This window comes from Pinus tabuliformis, chromosome 9, assembly GCF_031772625.1.
Source record: "Pinus tabuliformis cultivar Carrire ecotype Pingquan chromosome 9, CPIR1, whole genome shotgun sequence".
NCBI classification, from domain to species: Eukaryota; Viridiplantae; Streptophyta; class Pinopsida; order Pinales; family Pinaceae; genus Pinus; species Pinus tabuliformis.
This window is the reverse complement of record NC_142307.1, coordinates 1159328250-1159337176: the sequence shown is the minus strand read 5'-3', so window position 1 is coordinate 1159337176 and position 8927 is coordinate 1159328250.

The window sequence follows — 8927 nt, the reverse complement described above, 5'->3', positions numbered from 1 at the left end:
CGATACGGCAGTTGACCCGGTTCTACCTTCAGAAGTTTCATCTTCAAATGACACCGTCGCCGAAGAGTCATCTTCATGCGACACCCTCACTGAAGAGAATAAGGATGACACCATCCAGGTTCTTTTCATCAGCACCGACTCTGATGAGCGTCAGGGCAATGCGCCCATTCCTTTATCGCAGGAAGGAACATCATCAGGGTCATATCCGGCCGTATATTCGGTCCCACCACCAAGCAACCTGGTTGTATCCTTTGATTGGAATCAACTAGGCAGACCCCGGTTACCAGCCAGTATACCATTCAGAATCATTGTCCAGATCTATAGAATGATTATGGCTGGTACTATCATTGATGAAGGGGCGTCTGTGAGTATCCTTTCCTCTGTTGCTTGGAAAGCACTGGGTTCCCCGGCGCTTTTACCTGAGTTAAGAAATCTCTCAGGTTTTGATAAAGGAACCAGTCGACCATTAGGAATCCTCCCCAATGTGCCTGTTACATTGAAAGGGAAGACCGTTAATTTGAACGTGATGGTCGTCCAAGGACCCTTGGATTATAACCTACTCCTTGGACGTGACTATATTTATTGCATGGGAGCGATAGTCTCCTCACTCTTTAGAGTAATGTGTTTTCCACACGAAGGGAGGGTGGTCAAGCTCGTAGACCAACTTTCATTTCCGGGATCTCGCATCGCAAATAGTCAAATACCAATCCTAAATGGTCTGTTCACTCAAGATATGCCTCCACCCCCAGTCCTCCTTCCCGATGAGTGCGAGTGATTCGGAAAGAAAGACTGGAACCCAGGGGGCATGCACCCTGGTCTGCTTCGGGCAGAAGAAACCCTGGGTATAAGGTAGAATTTCCGCAGAAGAATATGACTAGTCCATACCCCGTCCGTGGATGGAAGAGGGGTTGTTCTGGAATAGTATTCTTTTGTTAAAGTTATGTGTTTGGCAAAAGAGTCATTCACCTTTGTCTAAAGAGGTGGGCAATGCCCAAGTAGGAATTCCCTTATTGCAACAAGCAGTAACCATCTTTGGGGAAAAGCAAGCCTCACCCATTAAAACAAATGTTTTGAAGGATAAGTAGGGGCAGCCTCCAAAGAAAGAGATTCTATTGTTGTGACAGAGGGTAACCATCTTTGAGTAACCTAATGATAGACATCGCCGAAGAAAGAGATTGATTTGCGGCAGCAAATAGAACCCTCTTCGGATAATAAGAAAGAGGAAAGCCTCCCTCAATAATACCAATGTTTTGTCTTTGAGTAGTGTTCTTCTCTTGTCACGAATAGCTGTTCGTTAAAAGTTGGGCCGATGGGAAGACTGAGTACCGCGTAAGACCCCTTAAAATAACGAGAAGACTAGTATCGTTAACATTAGATTGGCAAGATGACAAGTAACTGTGAACACCCAAAGAAAAGCAGAGGTAGGGGAAAGGAGGGGCAGCCTCGAAATTCTATCCTATACCTGGGGGCATGCAAACCTTCTGGAATGCAAGCTAGGGGCGGTTATTTATCTGGTTTTAAGATTAACCGTTTTCCGAACTTACATAAAGGAAGGATGAGTTGGAGCATAGCTGTGGTAAGGCACAAGCTCTATAAAAAATGGATCCTTAGAGGAGGCATTCTTATCTTATGACTGGTATATCGAGCAGTTTTAGCACATAGTTCATGCTCGTTTAAAAAAATAAACGCAAGATCCGAGCAGTTTTAACGCGGTCTTCATGCTCGTTAAAAAATAAATAAAAGCAGTGAGCAATGTTCCCTCCAGAGTTTAAGCTCATTTTTATCTAAAAAAAGAACCTATCCCGGTAAATAACCTTCTGAGATCGTAAATTCATCAGCCATAAAAGCCTTGGTCGTGTTTGTGCACCGTCACCTCCACCGTCATTTGGCCGATCATTCACTTCCATTTGTGTGTTTACCCATTTTGAGGAACATCTGCGAAGAGTGATTTCACCTAGCCATCCTTGTGACACTGCCGTGATTGGAAAATTCCGATTTGTACCTGGAATCAGTTGCTATCCCTGTTTATCACTCGTTCCTCAAAAGACGAGTCATCTTTGAGCTCTTTTCTGACTCGTAAAATATGAAAAGTTTGCCGAGTTCTGGCCTTCCAGCTCGTTAAAGGGACCGGAAGAGCTATCCCTCTTTTAGACTTTAATCTTTTTGGACCTGAGGGATTATTACACAAAAAGATCGAGCGCTTGTCTTGTTCGGCTCGTTAAAAGTACCGAACACCCATCCCTTCTATATTGTTTTATACTTTTTCGGACTTAAGGGATTAGATGACGAAAAAGGAATTATGGAGTTAACTTTCTGTACCTTTTCAGACTCTCTAAAAATGAAAAGGACCGAGTTTTCCTTGTCGTTAGACTCGTTAAAATGATTAAATAGCGACAAACTTGTCTTTAGACGAGAACGAGTTTCCCTATCGCTAAGCTCGTTAAATCATAGCGATGGGCTTGCCCGAAGGGCAGGTTATAGAACAAGCATATGTTATCCTCCTCAAGCTTGACAAAAATAAAGAGGTACTGGTCAGAAATGACTGGGGAAAAATTGGGAGAACATCGAAGCTTAATGGTAGCAAGTCGCTCTTGAACATGACACTTTTCTTCCGTACCACATCGGGTTGGGTTGTTTCATTCACCGGTCTCATCACCATGGTCTTCGCCAAACCATCCACATTTTGGGGTAATGCTACCGATCCATCGCATCAGTGTCGTTATATGTTCAAGAGAGGTCATTCTGAAAGTGTCAACCGTGTCCCATCCACTGCCATACATTATCCTTCATCCATTCATGATCGCCACCCTGAATCATATGTCACAGTTTGTTTTCACCTCCATTAAAATCATTAGCTCCGTTCCGTGTCATTGATGTGGGATTCATTAAGGCCCTCCTTTGACGGATCGCTTCTTGTCGACTTCAGCTCATTATCCAAGAAGTTGATCTAGGAACAACCCCATCAGTACTTTGAAGCTTGCATGCCTCAATGGCAAGTTTCTCACTTCCGGCGACAGGTATACATCAATGACCTTCGACCAGAAGATTTTGCGTGGCGTTCGACGCCAAGTCCTTTATTCACGCCACGTGAATTGTACTGCAGTACCTTGAGGGTCATTATCATTATCGGTGATTCCTCTCGCGCTTGTTAACGGTTTTCATCATTGACCGGTAATCAAGCGATGTCTTTCCATGTTCGACTTCAGCGAAATTCTCACATGGATCGACTTGTACTTAGAGTGAAGATCGAACGAGTTTGAAGACCCCGGATCTAGTTTCATCCATCCGGGCTGCGATACATATTCAGGAAATATAAAAGCATTTGTCATGTACATCATTGCAGCAGATGATCATCCTACTCAAAGGATGATAATTTCAGCAGAGAATTATCAGTCTACCATCAGACGATCGTCTGTTCTATGTACCAAAATGTATTTATAAAGCTGAGCATGGGAATGCCCGCCTCAGCTAGATCATGAAAACAGAATGAAAAATAATGTATTGTATTGTATTATATTACAGGGCACCTCTCAGCACTTGAATGAACTTCGGACCCTCTGGATAAAGCATTTCACCCGATAAACGGCCTCATACTTTAGGGGGCAACTGTTATAGACATTTTTGTGCCTCGCAGCATGGAGCATGAAATGTCGATAATTACAGGGATCCAAAGTCCCTAAACATGTTGTTCTTACCCCTAGAGGAACAAGGTCAGCAAACCACAGCACTTCCTATCAGTTCTCCACCTAAAAACACTCAAAAACAGGCTATTTTTGGATCATGTCAGCTGCTCCACTGAGCATCTGCGCTGAATGTCAACTGCTCCTCCTTGTACCTGCGCTGAAAGTCAAAACCAATGAAGGCTACCTGCGCTGGGCGAGATTGGCCAAGTGGCACAGTCATTCTGCAAGGTGTCAACTGCCCAAGAAGCTTCCAAACTGACACTTGGTTCAAGGAATTCGCCCTATGATGAGTAAGAGGTACTTGATCTCCATGTGGAAGCAAGGATCTCCAAGTGGACTCAAGAACTGAAGTTCAACTGAAGAGGGAGAGGACACAAGGCAGCTTTATGTCAGTCTCAAGCTGACTCATCCTTTCTCCTTCTACCCTATATATAGAGCTCTCTCATGAGGTCTAAGGAGGCTGGAATTTTGTGCAAAGTAAGGAAGTGTTGTTGGTTTACAGTTAGAGTTATTGGGTGATTGCTTTTATAGAGGAGAAGAGGAGATTTCTTGCTGCTGGGGAGGTGCTGCTGGATTGGAGCCATTTATGGTTGTAACCTTCTCAGAACCTTTTTCTTCTATCAATAAAGCTTTTGATGTTCTCCTATATACTTGTATTGCAATGATGTATTGTTTTCATCTGTATATTTGATTCATCCTAATCCATGCATCAGTTATGAGTACATGTTTCTTGTAGTTTCCTTCTCTCGTTTTTGCAGGATCTGTGTGTAGCTGGGCCGGCAAGAGAGCAAGGAGCTGGGAGCAAGAGGCAAAGAGAGAAGACGGGATCGACAAAAGCGAAAGACATCGGTTAGTCAATCTTTTCTTCCCTCTCTGTATTTTCATAAAGGAAAACTATCAAAGCTTTACTTTCAGTTGTTGCTAAGGAACTATCACCCTTAGAGTAGGGATAAGGTCATTCCGAGTCGGATACTTTTCCCCACAACACCCCCATACTACTTCAGGTGAGACTTCAGTCTGCACTCCACGGATTGATGCTGAATGAGCTAGTAGTGTATAGATTTGTTTGGAAAACTTAACTCTGGACCTAGGTCAGGACCCACTAAGACAAGATGGAGCATGTTATGGGTGATTTATGGAGTGACTTTAGGATCTACAAAAATATATAATGTTTCTAAATTCTATCTATTGAAAGCCTATGGGAAAATAAAAAATAGAGTAAGTGTGAGGAAAGGAGAGAATGAGCAAACGCATGTAGAATCAAGCCATAGAGAGTGAATGGAAAGAAACATATGTTTATGAAATAGATTCTGTGTACAAAGTTTTTGTTGAATGAAATCATATTTATACTCATGACTTTATTTGTGCATGTGTGAATGAAGAATTCCAACATCTGTGTGAAATGTAGAATTGGTATAAGTTCAATATTTGTGTGCATTTAAATTTTTTGTTAAATTCAAATACACCCAACTTGAACTTCGTGGTATGGCATGGACAAATATTTCCATTCAAAGATTGAATTTCTCAAATGAGGAAAACATAATTTCTCTAAAGAGAAGGTGAGTAGGTGAAATTGTGGCAACCTAACAACTTTTCAAGCAGAGGAGAGGATGTGCTCCTAAAGGAGGAGAAAGGTTCTACTGTAGAGAACCAAAAGAAGGAAAAATTATAATGAGTAGAGGTTAGGTAGAAGTTTCCAAGGGTAGTTCCATAGTGAAGTGTGGGTAGAATTTCCAAGGAAGAAGAGAAGAGAGGAGTTACCAAGAAAAGAACTTGGTATCGTGACAAGTGATGAGCTCTTGTATTGCAGCAATGATGCTGCAACTCCTAGGGCTACCAACTTTACTTCATCAACTCAGGGTTTGTACAAACTTGGACGTGATAGTTTTGTATATACAGTAGATGGAAAACTATTCTTAATGCATAAAGGAAATGCTACCTACTCTAGGAAATGAAAGTGTTGAATTGGAAAGTGCTATAAAGTGACATGAAATCATCTAACTAGGCATATACACATATTTCTTGCAAAAGAGATGTTGGAGAGGTAAATCCCCTCTACGGATAGAGGTGATCCCTACTAGCCTAGAAGGGACTAGCAACAATCAATCAATGCTACTGTGCAAGTTCCTAATTGCAATTAAAAGAGAGGCAATGAACACCTACTTGGATTCCAACGCTATTGTTTGATGAAGAGATGCCGCTCTCGCTCCTTCGCTCTGGCCGGTCACGATCCTCCACGATCTCCGTGAATAGATACCTGCACACACGAAGAGAAAGACAAACACAAGCGTGAAATCTAATAAAAGCAATTATACATCAGTCAGAAAGGATGTAATTCACATTAACCATTATACAGAAAAATGAGAATGGAACCATAACAGTAGTCATCTATTATTAAATCAATAACAGAGAAAGGTACAACCAATGTTCTGACGCTGAGTCCTTCTCTAGAGGGTCCAGCCAGCAAGTCTCTTAAGCATTCACCCTTGGAGGTAAATTCTCCCAACACAAAAGCTCTCTCTCACACAAGCAATACTGAAAACCTTCCTTAAGCTTCCTCTAGCAAAACCACACTTGTCACACCAACTACCTACTAGCAGCAATCCAAGCACTATGAATTCCACACTATCCAAACTAGCTGCTCATGGTAATGGTGGAGGTTTAAATAGGAGAAGGAGTCTCCATGAATGGTGGGAGGACAAGCTTATCTTCAAGGAAGGTGGTTCCAAATGACGAACAGACCTGCCATAGAAGGGAGGGCGATACTCACAAGGCCAACAACCAAGTCTGGAACCATCTGGAAGGCTGGCTGTTGGAACAAATTCGCCCAAACTGGATCAGCGCGGGTATAACCTGAACTGGCGCGCTGACAGCGCATCACAGTAACAGAGCAGGCTGTGTCAGCGCGGCTTAATATTATCATAGGATGCGCTGGCGCATAAAATTTGACCAGCGCGGGAAACCCGTGTGCTTCCGCGCTGGCAGCGCATCAGTTACACTATCAGCCGCCTGTCAGCGCGGTTATTTTAATAACAGACGCGCTGATGCAATAAACTTTGGAAAAGTGGGTCATTTGGCCAGTTTAGAGAGCATGATCATGGTGTATTTGATTTCATGAGGCAGTAGGGAGACTGACAGGGAAACAGTGACAAATTATTGCGTAACAGATGCCCCCTAAAGCATGAAGCCTGAGAGAGTGGGAGGGGTGAAATGCTTTACAAAACTGCTGAACTGGGACACCACTAGGAAGGACCTGCATGAATGTATAACTGATATCTTGATTACATGTAGTCGAGGCATGGGAGCAGCCATCCAAAAGACATATGAAAAAGGTCTGTGGTATGGACGCAGCCACCCAGCTGAAGAGACCATAAATATGAGAGGGTATGGTCGCAGCCATCCCAAAGACTCAGGTATGGGCATAGCCATCCATCAATGAGTCATGTAATAACAATCCACAAAATCGCAGCCTGGTTCCTAACAGACAAAAACCAAGGTCTTGCGCTCCATCCCAATCCGATCAAAGTACAAGTTCAAACATGTGAATACATGAGCTGAAGTCGAACATGCATGAACATCGTCTGATTACCAGTCAATGATGAAAACTGTTAACAGACAAGAGAGGTACCACCAATAATGACAATGGTCCTCAAGGTACTTATAGGTACAATCTGCGGTGTGTGAATCAATGAGCTGGTGTCGAACACCCGCAGAATCATCCGATCGGAGGCTAATGATGAAAACCTCACGTCGAACACGAAGAACCTGCCATTGAGGCATGCAGGCTCTAAGGCACCTGAAGGGAGTCTCTAGGTCACTTTCCTGGATAATGAGCTGAAGTCGATAGGAAGTAACCTTGATCAAAGGTGGGCCATAATGTTTCCCACATCATCGAAACGAGACAGAGAAGGATAAAATATTTTGTGTGAGACATCAGAGGGAGGTGGTAATCTTGCAGAGGTCAACTTCTCTTGAACATATCTGCGGCACAACAGCGGATTTGGCAGTATCTGACATCAAAGGAGCAGAGGTCATGGTGACAATGGCAATGACTAGATGAGAGGTCAAATAGGATAACCCAAACACACAGAGGCTAGTGTAAAACAAGATGAGAAATCCCCACCCAGACATGAAAGTAGACGAGTGCCATGTTCAAGAGTGACATACTGCCGACACGATCATTATTACAGTTTCATTTTCCCCACCATTTCTGGCAGGTACCCTGGTTATTTTTGGATGACAAGCTTGACGGGGATAGCATATGCTTGGAGAGGCGTCATTTTGACAATGTCCGATGTCATTGAGTTTTAACGAGCCTGACAAAGGAGGAGCTCGACGTCTTTTCTTGTTTAGAGAGTCTGAAAAGACAGCGAAAAGAAAACTCCAGGGGGGTCCTTTTTCGTAAAGTTGTGTCTCTCGAGCCCGAAAAAGTATAAAACAATGCTCGAAAGAACCGCTCGACCAGTATGATCGAGGAGTACTTTTCGTGAATAGTAGCTTCGACCCGAAAAAGTAAAAAAGCGGTCGGAAGCACGTCGTTTTAGAGCCAATAACGAGTGCGAAACGACAAACACCCAGCAATCTTTTTAAGTTAAACGGTCGGAAAAAGAGCTTAAAAACGACCGCCTCTCATTCCTTTTCACGAGCCGAAAAGAAGCTCGGCCATCTTTTCTTGGTTTATGTCGGAAAAGAGCTTAAAGACGACATTTTTTGGGACCAAGTGTACGAAGAATCGTTATGACCACGCCGGTTACTAGAACCTGCACAAGAACACCACCCGCATAAACCTGTTCGATATGTATAAAAACATAGTAAAACATGCATAAAGGCGTAATACAGCGACATTAGTGCTAAATCCATGGTGAAAATATGACAAAAACCCACATTGATAAGAAATTATAGCTAATTATGAATTTTTTACCATAAATAGGGGGGTAAAAGTCATTTTTTACCATTGTTACCATTTTGAGTTGTGAAGAACGTTGAGGAGCTGCAAGGTTGACAGAGCGATTTCCAGCCCGTACGGACACCATTCATCCGGCAGCTTGTTCCAGGTAGGTTCTCCTCCCCTTGCGCTTTAATTTAAGTATTTTTGAGAGCAATTCCACGGTGGGAAGTGGCCCTTTGGGCAAATTCTTTGAGCGTTGGTGCGCTCTCGGTCAGCGCGGATTTCCCGCTCGGGTCCGCGCTGATCGATTTACATTTACACATACCACCTCATGGGTCAGTGCGGAAAACACGTAC